The sequence below is a fragment of the Athene noctua genome, chromosome 2 (assembly GCF_965140245.1).
Source record: "Athene noctua chromosome 2, bAthNoc1.hap1.1, whole genome shotgun sequence".
NCBI classification, from domain to species: domain Eukaryota; kingdom Metazoa; phylum Chordata; class Aves; order Strigiformes; family Strigidae; genus Athene; species Athene noctua.
The window spans coordinates 113929512-113941714 of record NC_134038.1 but is presented as its reverse complement, the minus strand read 5'-3'; positions in this window follow the sequence as shown (position 1 = coordinate 113941714).

The window sequence follows — 12203 nt, the reverse complement described above, 5'->3', positions numbered from 1 at the left end:
GGTCAGATAGCTCAAGGCAGCTGGAACAAGAGACTGGAACTTTCAGAGATTTTTACTCCACATGTAGGATGGGTATGACCAATGTACAGAGGCGACTATACTCTTGTGAGCAGAAAAAAGGACCAAAGCCACCTGGAAGAGGTTCAGAGACGTGGCAGAGATTTGGTTCTTAAATAATGGAGAACAAGCAATGATTCAGCCATGCACCACAGCACGTACTTTCTTTCAAGTGAATGCTTAAATCTACCCTTAGGCAACAAACTTAAAGTTTAGCCATGGTTTGGTGAATCTCTACCTGAATTCATGTCAAAGAGAGACAACTTGCTTCCAAGTCTTAGAAGGAGTTGAAGAAAAATGTGTTCTCCCTTTCTTCTACCCAAACCAATTTTTGTGCACACTAATGCACTGTACTATAAAAAAGTGATTGAGTTGTTGCACTCCTAGCCAGGCGTTGACTGCAACAACCTAACTCTAATGTGCAGACATTCAGGATTGAGCTATTTTTCAAATTGTAACAATGATCAGTAATTGTTACCAACTACAAAAAAACAAAACAGAACAAAACAAAACCCCACACAACACACCTGAAATGGTATTTATGCCCAGCTTGGCATCTGCACAGTGAACACCATTGTGTATCTGTGTGTGTGCGTTATGTGCAACTTGTACACAGAACTGACAGCCAAAGCAAATGAGGCTTAACTTAATTCCCTGACTCTGCGATGATTTCATCCTTAATAGCTTGTGTTAAGCTTTCTGAGTTTTTCTTTCTCCTGTAATATCATCAGCCTCCAAAGGCAACTGATGGGATTTTGAACTTTGCTTGTGTATTTAGGCTATTTCTGTTCTGCCACAGGAGCACAGAGCATCACGTGCCAGGTACCCACTCCTGGGAGCCTGGGAGCTGGAAGAAGAAGATGGACAGAAGTTCAAATACCAGCAAGAAGCAGAAGCACTATACTGTGCTCTTAATAACAAGTGTCAAAAGACATTTAGAAGGATACTTCATTCCAGCTTGTACCGCAGGCTGGTGAAAAGCAATGAGCTGGAAAGGAGTGGGCTGACCTAGGCGTTACTTTTTTCAGAAGGAAGAATTTCAACACTCAGTAGCATATCATGCAGTGGTTCTGTATGATAGGTGGGTGTAGCACAACCATGGCCAAGAGGGATGGTGATGACATGAGCAAAAATATTTATGACTTCAGTCTATCAGCAAGTGGTGTTCCTAGAGATGAGCAAATGGCACACTCACTGGCAGCAGATTGTGTACATACATAGTCACTCCACTTAACCTCACTTCCCCAAAGGAAAATACATTTCTGAGTTTAAATGGAACCGAATTCAGAGCCACAAATGAGTAGCCTAGATGACCAGGATTTGCATGTGAGAAGCATAATTAGCTGAGTTTAATCACCACACTCTAAAAGCAACTTCTTTTCCTGTTCTTACCTCCAGAGCTGCTCCCCCATGACCAGTCACCAAGTGCGGTCCTGCTAAACACCATCTCTGTCCCTTGGGCAGAAGTTTCAGAGAGATAAATCATTGATGGAAATCTCTGGAATTGACTTCAAATTGTACCTATGGATTTCAGAGGTCTTTCCAACAGTACTTTCACCTGGTTTACTTCATTTGTAGCAAAACTGAAAATAAACCCCATCTTTTTTGGCCATGTCTCAGAAATCTTGTGCCCACATTGGTCTGTATTTGGGGTGACTCCTACTTATTGGGAGCTTTGTGAAACAGGGGGTACGTTAACCTCAGTGCAGCAACCATGTGTTAGTCCTAACGTTTAGTTTCTCTCTGTGTTGATGTTCACTTAATGAGACTATTATCAGCTCCATTTTCCAGCCTGTTCAAAGGTGTTAAGTAGCATTCTGGAAATTTAGGACCACATCCTCATTCTTCTTTGTGTTATTTTGGCATTTTAGTTTCCATGAAGGTATTGAAAAATGAAATAAACATAATCTGTTATTAAAAGGTTGTCTATACTTATGAGAGCTTCACAAATGCAACCTGGCCTCTGGAGGGGAGACTGATTTTGCACATATGAGGCAGAAAGTGAGTTTTTGATAGTCAGCAGGGAGACACAAGAGGACAGTCTGTCCTATCTTAAAAGAGGTTTTGAAGATTTCTTTTCCTTTCCTCACTCCACTTGATAGGATCAGTTGTTTTCTGTTGTAAAGGTCTCTTTTGCTGTGCTTTGTTCCACCTGACAGTGGAGTTGCTCTAAGTGGCATGATGCCAACTATGAGAAAGTGAAACCAAGGAAATTGTGTTATGTGACTTTAATCTTACCAAAAAAGAGGATATCTGCTGACAGATGAAGTTAGATGACAGCAGTTGTCTTCTCTGTGTTTTTTAGAGGGAGAGATCTATAGAACTAATAACACAACACTTTAAATTTTATTGCATATATATGAATTTACTTAACTTCTCTGCAAAATTTAGGAAAGCTGTGAGCTAATTTTAGCTTTGCAAGTGTCCAAGGTGAAAGCATAGCCTTCTCCTGTGTGCACAAAGATGAGCTGCAGCCTCAGCACACTGCCATCCCTTGGTGGCCAGGGTCCTTGGGCTGCTTTCCTGATTGCTCACCTTCATGGTGAAGGACTCATTTTGGTCACCACCCAAAACCGATAGAGACACCAGACACTTTGCAATCTAAAAAGGATTATTATTGACAATCCGAGTATAACTGCTACTGCCTTTCACCTTCCAGGCCCATCTGTTAATCTGCACGTAGCTGTAAATAATGCCTTTGCTGCTGGAAAGAGCCAGTGCTAGAGGAGTCACCATCACTCAGGCACGATATACAGTAGCCTGGCAGCAATCCAGAACCCTCGTCTAGGACTCACACCTCACAGACTAAGAACAAGTTAGTCCTCTACTTTACACCTGGCAGCACTTGCATGCACATACTTATTTTTAGAAACAGCCATAAAGAGACTGGCTCGTTATTAAAAATAAAATAAATAAATAAAATATAGCTAGAGCATTTCCATTTCAAAACCATTTGAAATAGCGTTTTCTAAAGAGCTAAAATTCTCCTCCTACATCTTGACCCCTGCCTGTCCTATCCTAGATGGCAGACAAATGGTACTTATTTTGCTCTATTTAGTTATCTAGGAGATCAGTGCATTAGAAAGTGAACAGTAATTTCTTACTTGTCAAAATGTCAGTAATGTATATTTTAGAATATTACTGTTTGTTTAGTAACAGTACCACTTATGCATGCTTTTTCCCCTTATTTATAGTAATATCTTCAGACACAGCCCATATAGTAGGCATTAATCTCTGGGATTGGCATCACCTTGGTATACAAGCTCTCTCCTCTGGTTATGATGTTCAGTGTGAAATCCTGTACACCTCAGTCTTTGACATATAAGTACAAAAGGCTGATGCAGAGGTGACATGGATAAAGGAGACATCTCAGGATCCAGCTCTCCTAAGTGATACCATGAATCAGATGCTGTTTTCTTCACATTTTAGCACTACTTGGGTTTGCAGACGGGTGAAGGTCCCCCCACCAAGCTTTGGGCCAACGTGACTGCAGGCACTGGTGTTTTGCTGATGCCAGTGGGCACCATGATCACTGTGAATCCTTCTCTTAGCAAACCTACAGCTATAAACTCCTCATTTCAAATGCCAGACTGCTTTCACCATGAGGTAGGTGCAGCCAAGACATGACACAGCAGCATTTTAGGTGCAAAAGAAAGTTTAATTAAAAGCTTTAAAAGTGACACTTGAAGAGAAACTGGAGGGAGTGAGTTGCATAGGTCCAGTAGAAAATGCTGCTGGTGACTCTTGGTACCTGACAGATCTGCACACCTTTCCTGATCTTCTGTGCACTGATGGCACTTTTAAAATGGAACAAAACTCACTGAAATGCTTTTGAAACTCCCTCCTGCTTTCACCTGCCCACTTCTTGTGCATACCCATGCTCAAAGAAAATGCTTTTTCTGCACCTCTCCAATTTATCACCAATCTTTTCAGTTCCAAAATGATTAAATGAAAGATAGTTGTCCTAAATATTGAATTATGAAGCTGTTCTGCTGGCTCTGTTGTCAGCTGCTGCTCCAGAGTGGCATTCAGTGCTCTTGCTAAAACAGAAATAGATGGCAATAATCTGACCAAAGTCACTGCAGGAGGCACCGCAGGAGCTGGTCCCCATCCGCTCCCCAAGCATGGCTCCTCTGCCAGCAGGCATCATGGTGGCCCCAGTGCCCTTCATCCCTTTGAAACACCTCCATTCTCAAGCATTTGAAAAACACATAACAAACATTAATGTGTAGGTATGGTCAACCAGCTTCCTTCAGCCTCAAGATCAGTTTGCATAGTTTTGAAAATCCTTTGAAGTAATTTCACCATAACAACATGTTTAATTAGTTCAGCCATTTTGGTGTGTTGGTTTCAGCACAATTAGTTGCTCTCCATTATTCCAGTTATTCATGACAGTGACACAATTTTTGAAGATAAAAGATTCTCAATCACAGCTTATTAAGTAGGCAAGTGCAATCAAAGAGCAGCTGTCATCAGAAAGAATGAAGCACAAAAGCCGCCTGTCTGGGAATGCAAATGAAGCGAGCCACATGTATGAAATACAGGCACCATATCAGACCACGAAATAGCCCCTCTCCACTTGTGCATGCTGCTTCTCCCGCAGTGCTCAACCCGCAGAGGCTGGGAGGAGGAAGGCATCGGTGCCAGGGGAGTTTTCCTGAACACTGCTCTTTCCCTTTATGTTCTCTGTTGATTGAACTGTTGCTGGCCCCAGAAGCTAAGGACAAGTTTGCTGTGACAGCAGATATGGGATAAAAGCATTCTTTCACAATCTTGAAGCTAAAAGCAAGTACCAAGAGTACCAAGATAAGCCACACCTGATGCGCTGAATAGATGATGTCCATTTCTTTGCTGATCTCTCCCTCCAGACATGCCCACCTGTGTGCAGGGAAGCAGTGCTCTTCAGCTTCCTCTGAGCTGCCTCCCTTTGTCCCTTCTTGCCTCCTTTCCAGGCACTCGCTGGGCAATGTCTTTTACACCTTTGCAATAGCTGAGCCTGAGAAACTACCCTCCCCCTGTAAGGACACACTTACACACCATGCTATGCCCTTTCCCCACAACTCCATCTTTCCCTGCACTGCATACTTACTATTCATCTTTCCAGAAACCTTAATAGCTGGGACATACAAACACAAACTATTTTGATAATTGATTGTTAATTAGGCTTTACTCTTGATGTCGCAAGAAATGAATTGGATACAAGCACACACCCATTTGTCAGTTTTGATTTTAATTTCTTTAGTGCCTATCAGGACTCAGGTTTTCCTGCGAAGTTTCATGTTCACTCCCCCCTCCCCCCCGAACTTGTTCCTTATGTTTTTAACTGGAATATTTATCTTCTTCGACTCATGTCAGCTTTCTTTGAGTGCTCCCATCATCAGTAAGTGTCCATCTCCTCATAAAGACTATGCATTTGCTCTTTGATTATGGCTTTTCCCCTCTCACAGCTGAAGTGATTACCTCAATTTGGACATTCTCTTTGCCCAAATAAACCTGGTCAATGAAAATGCCTGTGACTATCTGTTATCCCTGAAAAGCCTGCCGGGATACAGAAGAAAGGATGGCAAGGGAATTGGGGTCTGGCTAATACAAAAGGTATTTCCACCACCTCCTCAGAAAGGGCACTACACTGGAAAGCCTCACATCCTTTCCAGCAGCATAGACATGCAGGCAGAGCTAGCACAGTCCATCACCCAAAGATGCCCAGCTGGGTAATGTAAAACCAGAAGGGACTTCTATGCAGATTGAGTGGAAAAAGGTAAGATCTGCAGTACTGGTAAGCCATTGGATTGTGGCACTTCGTTACATTTTTACAGCTATTCCAATGCTTTTGATCTTTTATTAGCATTTTAATAAATGGAAATTATGCGAACAGAGATAAATTCACAGGTGTTAGGGAGGACTTTTTTATCTGCACTCTTTTATAAAACTATCCTTTAATCCTGATGATATCTATGTGATATCCATAAGGTATGTATCTCCCAAGGTTGTAAGACTGAGCTGGCAACAGTCTTTTATGTGAGGTACCTATTGCTTACTAGAGCTAGAAGTATCGTCAGGAGCTTTTCTGTGGTAGAGCACCAGCCCATGCCAGCCTTCATTCTGTGCTGCTAGACAATATGAACAATATATTCCTGTTCATTTTCTTTAGAAAATGAACAGGAATATATTGTGCACTTCAAATAAAAGTCATGTTCAAGCTTTGTTCAATGGCCCAGATGCAAAAGATTAACAGTGTTGCTAGCCCATAGCTGAAGTTTCAGGTGTGAGGCACAGCTAAATCATACCAGACCTGACGTGGGACATAGTTCTCGCTCCAGATCCAAGTGCTTGTGAGCTTGTGTGGGTGCCTTAAAGTTAGATATCTGTAACCTCATGGCAAAGTGAAAAGGTACTTAGGGCCCTAAAAGGTCATCAGAGACTGAGTGATATCAAACCCTAGGTGTGATGAAGGTGGGACTCAAATTCCAAATCTTTTTTTACTCCTAACATGTAGTAGGACTGGTTCTGTCTCTGGTTTCTAATTCTTTGCAAAGTAAATCAGTGTCACAGCTAAAACTCAGAGAAATGAAACATTGTGTGTGCTTTGCACAGCAAAAAAGCTCCTGGCTTCTGCTCCAACCTGCCTGCTTTCCACACCAGCCCATTACACAAGGATAGTACCCCATCATAAATCCCTCTATCATCAGCACTTATTTCAAGATAAACAAGTGTTGCTTTGGTGAACAGCACAGTCCTTATCTTCATTACTTTTCTAACCACTGCCAACTGAATGTATCAGACAGACTGTTACAGCGCTATCATTTATGGTACTATTATTCTTCTCTCAAGCTTTCTGTCTGCACTTTCAGCATAAATCTTTGTAGCCAATGCTTTTAGACAGAGCTCTAATAAAATGCTGGAGATCTCAAGGTTTTGCATACACTGTTTCTGCCAGAGATTGTTGAGTTTGTTTAGAAATTGACTCTCTTTCAAAGTAAAAATGTATTTTACCGCCTAATTTCACGCAGATGTGAGCATCTACCACCTTCTTCATACTGGAATAAAGGGTGTTTGTATTACACTGTATCTTGCAGCAATTGCTAGTGTATCTGTGGCTGGCATGTATTATCAGTTACATCTTATCAGCGTAAGATTGTGAGATACAGTGTTTGGGGATGAGAAAGTGACAGAAAACTGAAAATCAAAAAAAAAAAAATACTTCAATCGTCACTCTAATATTTATAAAATTCTGGGTTTGCTAATGATTCATAGTGAAACATGAATGTGGTATTTTCACGGTTGGGTATTTAAAAATACTAATAATCTGTTATGGAATTCAGCAGAAGGCTGAAAGCATCAGCTTTTGATTAGGCTGAAAAAAAACCCTGAAATTGTCCATGTGCCACTAGCAAATCAGAATGGCAAGTTGAGAGCATGGTTGCTTTATTTCTCCCTTTTCCTATTGTCAAAAAGTATTTACCTCACAAATGTGACACCATCCAAATTCTGAGGAATGCTTCTGCCTCTTTTTGGACAACTTAATTTATTCATCTATTTATTTTTACTGAGGTCAATGTAATGGGCATTGAAATAACCAAGATCTGAAATAGGGAGAGGATAGGTTAATGTCACTGTACCTGTATGGAAGAAGACAGACTATATCTTAGAGGGTTGTTGCCCCCATTTAGACAGACTGATTGTGAGGGTGCTTGGAGGATGCTGCAGAAAGACAACTGCCAGGTTTAGGGAAGGGGTGACAGGCAGGATGGTGGTACACAACATGCTGATGCAAGGAGGTGACCAAGAGAGTGAAAAGTGGGAGGAGGCCAAAAAAGGGGGCAAAACTATGAGTGTGAACAAAGGAAACTGCTGTACAGCTGAAAAAATAATAGATACCAGCCCATAATGATACACTGAGGAATTAGACCGAAGAGCTGAATCCTGCCAAGTCAGAGAGGAATTCTGCCAGTCAGAGAGGGACCTGGGGGTGTTGATTGACAGCCGGCTGAACAGGAGCCAGCAGGGTGCCCAGGGGGCCAAGAAGGCCAATGGCATCCTGGCTTGTGTCAGCAATAGCGTGGCCAGCAGGGACAGGGAAGGGATCTTACCCCTGGACTCGGCACTGGTGAGGCCGCACCTCGATTCCTGTGTTCAGTTTTGGGCCCCTCACTACAAAAAGGACATTGAATGACTCGAGCGTGTCCAGAGAAGGGCAACGAAGCTGGTGCAGGGTCTGGAGCACAGGTCATACAGGGAGCGGCTGAGGGAACTGGGGGTGTTTAGTCTGGAGAAGAGGAGGCTGAGGGGAGACCTCATCGCCCTCTACAGCTCCCTGAAAGGAGGGTGCAGAGAGCTGGGGATGAGCCTCTTTAACCAAGTAACAAGCGATAGGGCAACAGGTAATGGCCTCAAATTGCGCCAGGGAAGGTTGAGACTGGATATTAGGAAGCATTTCTTTACAGAACGGGTTGTTGGGCATTGGAATGGGCTGCCCAGGGAGGTGGTGGAGTCCCCATCCCTGGAGGTGTTTAAGAGTCGGGTCGACACAGCGCTGAGGGATCTGGTGTAGTTGGGAACTGTCATTGTTAGGTTAATGGTTGGACTGGATGATCTTCAAAGTCTTTTCCAAGCTAGATGACACTGTGATTCTGTGACACATTTCACTAAACTCCCAAAGTCTCTGTAGGCAACTTTTTACATTTGGATGTATTTGCCTATACTTTAAACAACCTGCATAAAATATTTCCTCTTTCTTTCCTTCCTTCTGTTGATGATTTTATTCTATGTTAGAAGCATTTTTAAACAAAACGTTAAGTGATGTTATTGCTGCTATTGCAAACTGATATATAAGCTATGATGCAAACAGCCTGTGGGACAATTGTTGTGCTTCTGACTGAATTTTAAAGGCATCACAGTAATTGTTAAATAGGCCATTATGGATGTTCAAGTTTTTAAAATGTATTGATTTAAATTATGTATGTTAATGCACCTATCAATGTTACAAATGTAGTTTGCAGCAAACTATTTATAATATATGAATGATAAGCCATAAATAATAACTATAGCTGTAAATTAAATTACTTGATTGTGCTGCAAAGATACACTCTAATTTGGAAAAGAAAATTATGTTGAAGTGATTTCAGCAGCTGATAATGCTTTTAGAGTAGCAGAGCTTTATGAGCCATAATCTTTAAGTCAAGCATCAAACTTTCTGATGGATTTTGCCCACTAACCTGGTTTGTAGGGTATTGCTATGCCCTATGCCCTGAATGCAATGGAAGTGACAGACTTACAAAATAATGAGTGAAGACACGTGTTAACCAAAATATGGAAGCACTTTTCAAAGACATGGATGCTTTTCTGATAGAAAGTGAACAGCCATGATCTGGATATCAGCAAGAGCTAAACTCTTAGAAGGGTCTTAATTTTGAGAGACTACAGAGACCCATTGTCTCTAAAGGAGTTAGAGATACCTTGGAATTTTTGAATATGCACAAAGAAATAATGGTTTTATAAAAACCCCCCAACTATAGCAAAATTCAATAAGAAAAATACAAGCTGAACAGAAATGCAATGCTTAAGCACTACCCCCATCATGTCTTACATTGCTGGTATAGTAGATTAGATTCTGGATTAATTTCAATAGATAGAATAACCAAAAATAACTTACCAAACATAGACTTCTGTACCCAAAAGATGTTTTGATAGTTTGCTTGTACCTAAATGGAAATGGGTGAGGTTGTGGGAAAGTACTGGAGAGCTTGTGTTAAAGGAGCAGTGAACCTTTTCTGTATATACCAAGTGAGGTACTGTACCTGCCTTAAAATCAGAGAGTAAAAACCCGGGATTATTAAGGCACATGGTAATCGCTCAAGGCTGACCTGAAGCTTAGGGCAGTGGTACCCCTGCTGTATCTCCATAAGGAGACCCTTCTCAAACCCCCTTGGCCCTAAGGACTCCTAGATACTTGATGGGGCATGTAGATCCCTTGGGGACTGTTACAGACTGTGACAGTGTTTTTTTCAATTTGTGAGCTTCTCCTTTAGAGTCACCATTAACAAACACTAGGCAAGAGCAAAACGATTCATTATGATTAAATGAGCAATCAGATTTCTAGTTACAAAGTGACAACAAAAAGAGACTAATAAACATAATATAAAACCAATCTCACTTTAAGTCTAAGAACTGTGGGTACTTCTAGTTGTTTGGTGCATATATTTTTTTTCCAATTCAGTATCTCTAAATGCTCCAGCTATTACAACTGGGCTTTGGGATCCATCTCCTCCTCCTGAATTCTTCCACTAGACCTGAACTTGTACATTTGTTGCTCTGAAGCCAATTACAAGGTACTTTTGGTGTGGATTGGTTTTTTTCCCCTTTAGTCTAGTAAAGGCAAATGCTGGAAGATAGTGTGATTATGTATCACAAGACGTTGAAGCATTCAACAGTGTTTCAAGTAAATGGGACTTGTTTGTTTGATCTCTCAGCCCGATATTATAAGTAACTCATTCAACAGCAAGATATGTATTTTTAATTATATTTTGCTTTCTCCTCTGCAGGATCTGATTGGGCAATATTGGAAGGAACAAATCAGAAATTTGGAAAGCTTCATTATTTAACAATTTGTGGGTCCTAGTCTGGGCAGTTAAGAGCATCTGTGCAAGAGGCAGAAATGTCTGATGTAAGAGGAGGGAATGTGTAGCATGAACATATCCTGTCCATATAGCACTTGCTTGCCTTCCTGCTCTTTCCTCCACCAGCATGGGGGTGAGCTCCCCAACTTCATGCCCTTTCTCCTTCACTGGCAGCTCCCCAGGGTTCATCTATCTTCTCAGCAGCCATTACAATTATATCACAGACTTCAGTGGCCCCAGAGGCCAACCTGGTGTCCTGAGATTCCTCTCAAAAAAAGTAGAGGTACTTCAGGTAGCACTTTCAGAGGAGAGCTTTGCTGGATGTCTGGAAGGAGGTGCTTCGCCTCAGCACCCCTGAGGTGCAGTCCACAGGTCACCAATTCAAGTGTTTTTCAGAGTGATTCGAATGCAAACACCCCAAATCTGTGCCCATTTTTTATTCTGCTTCTCAGACACCACAGCACCACTTCACTGTCATGCCCTGCAGAATCCATGTTTTTTAATGCAGTCTGTCAGACTAGTGATGGGAGTGAGGAAAAGATTTCACATCTTCATTCACACGAAGGAAGACATTTATGAAATATATGTACCTACTAATCTTGCCTCACCATTACATTTCACTTGAATCATGCTGCTTTTACTAGAAACTTTTCAGAACCATTCTTGGAGATCAGACACTCAGATCCCCCAGGAGATCATGCTCTAATTCTCACTCAGCTGCTGAATGATGCAAGTTATAGAAATATTACAAATTAATATCAACAGCCAGAGCTAGATAAGCCTGACATTGCAGATTTTCCTTATGTCAGCTCTCAGCCTTTTAGATTCCCTATAGCCCATTTGCTATATATACCTATAGTGCCTGCCCATGGGGATGGTATCAGCTTCAGTGCAAGCTGGCTGAAAGGCAGAGCAGTGAACAGTTGTGTAGCCCTTTCTAAGGCAGTGCAGATTGCTCTACGCTGCAATATTACATATTTTATCTCAAAGAAATGTGTTGCAGAGAAACTACTAAACCAATGTTTCAGAAACTTCAGTTTCAGCATCTTTCCATGATTAAATTATCATGTAACTGATGTCTTGCCTCTGTCATTTGAGAGCTGGAGGTAAATTGTATTGTTTTAATGAAACATCTAGTCTGTCAGACTGATGATGGGTTGAGGACAGTAGATTTCAGATCTGCCATGACACAGATTAAGAGATTTACAGTGACTGATGTTGCCTCAGTCTCTCTTCATTTCATTTGAATCATGTCAATCGTACTGTGCCACAAAAAGCTCCAAGCAATGTCATGGAGGAACATTTTCTCCCTCTTTGAAATACATCACCCTGAAGTCCATTATCCTGGGACATTCCAGGAACCTAAGAGAATGCTGAATCCTAAATCTGGCTTGTTTTGCTGTTATGCATAAGTGACACCTCTTGCCTGGCAGAGACACCAGTAGTGCCTCTTCCTGGCCCAAGATTGAGGTCCCTCGGGTAAGGACAAGCTTGACTTAGAGAAGAAGTAATGGCCACACAGCAGGTGGT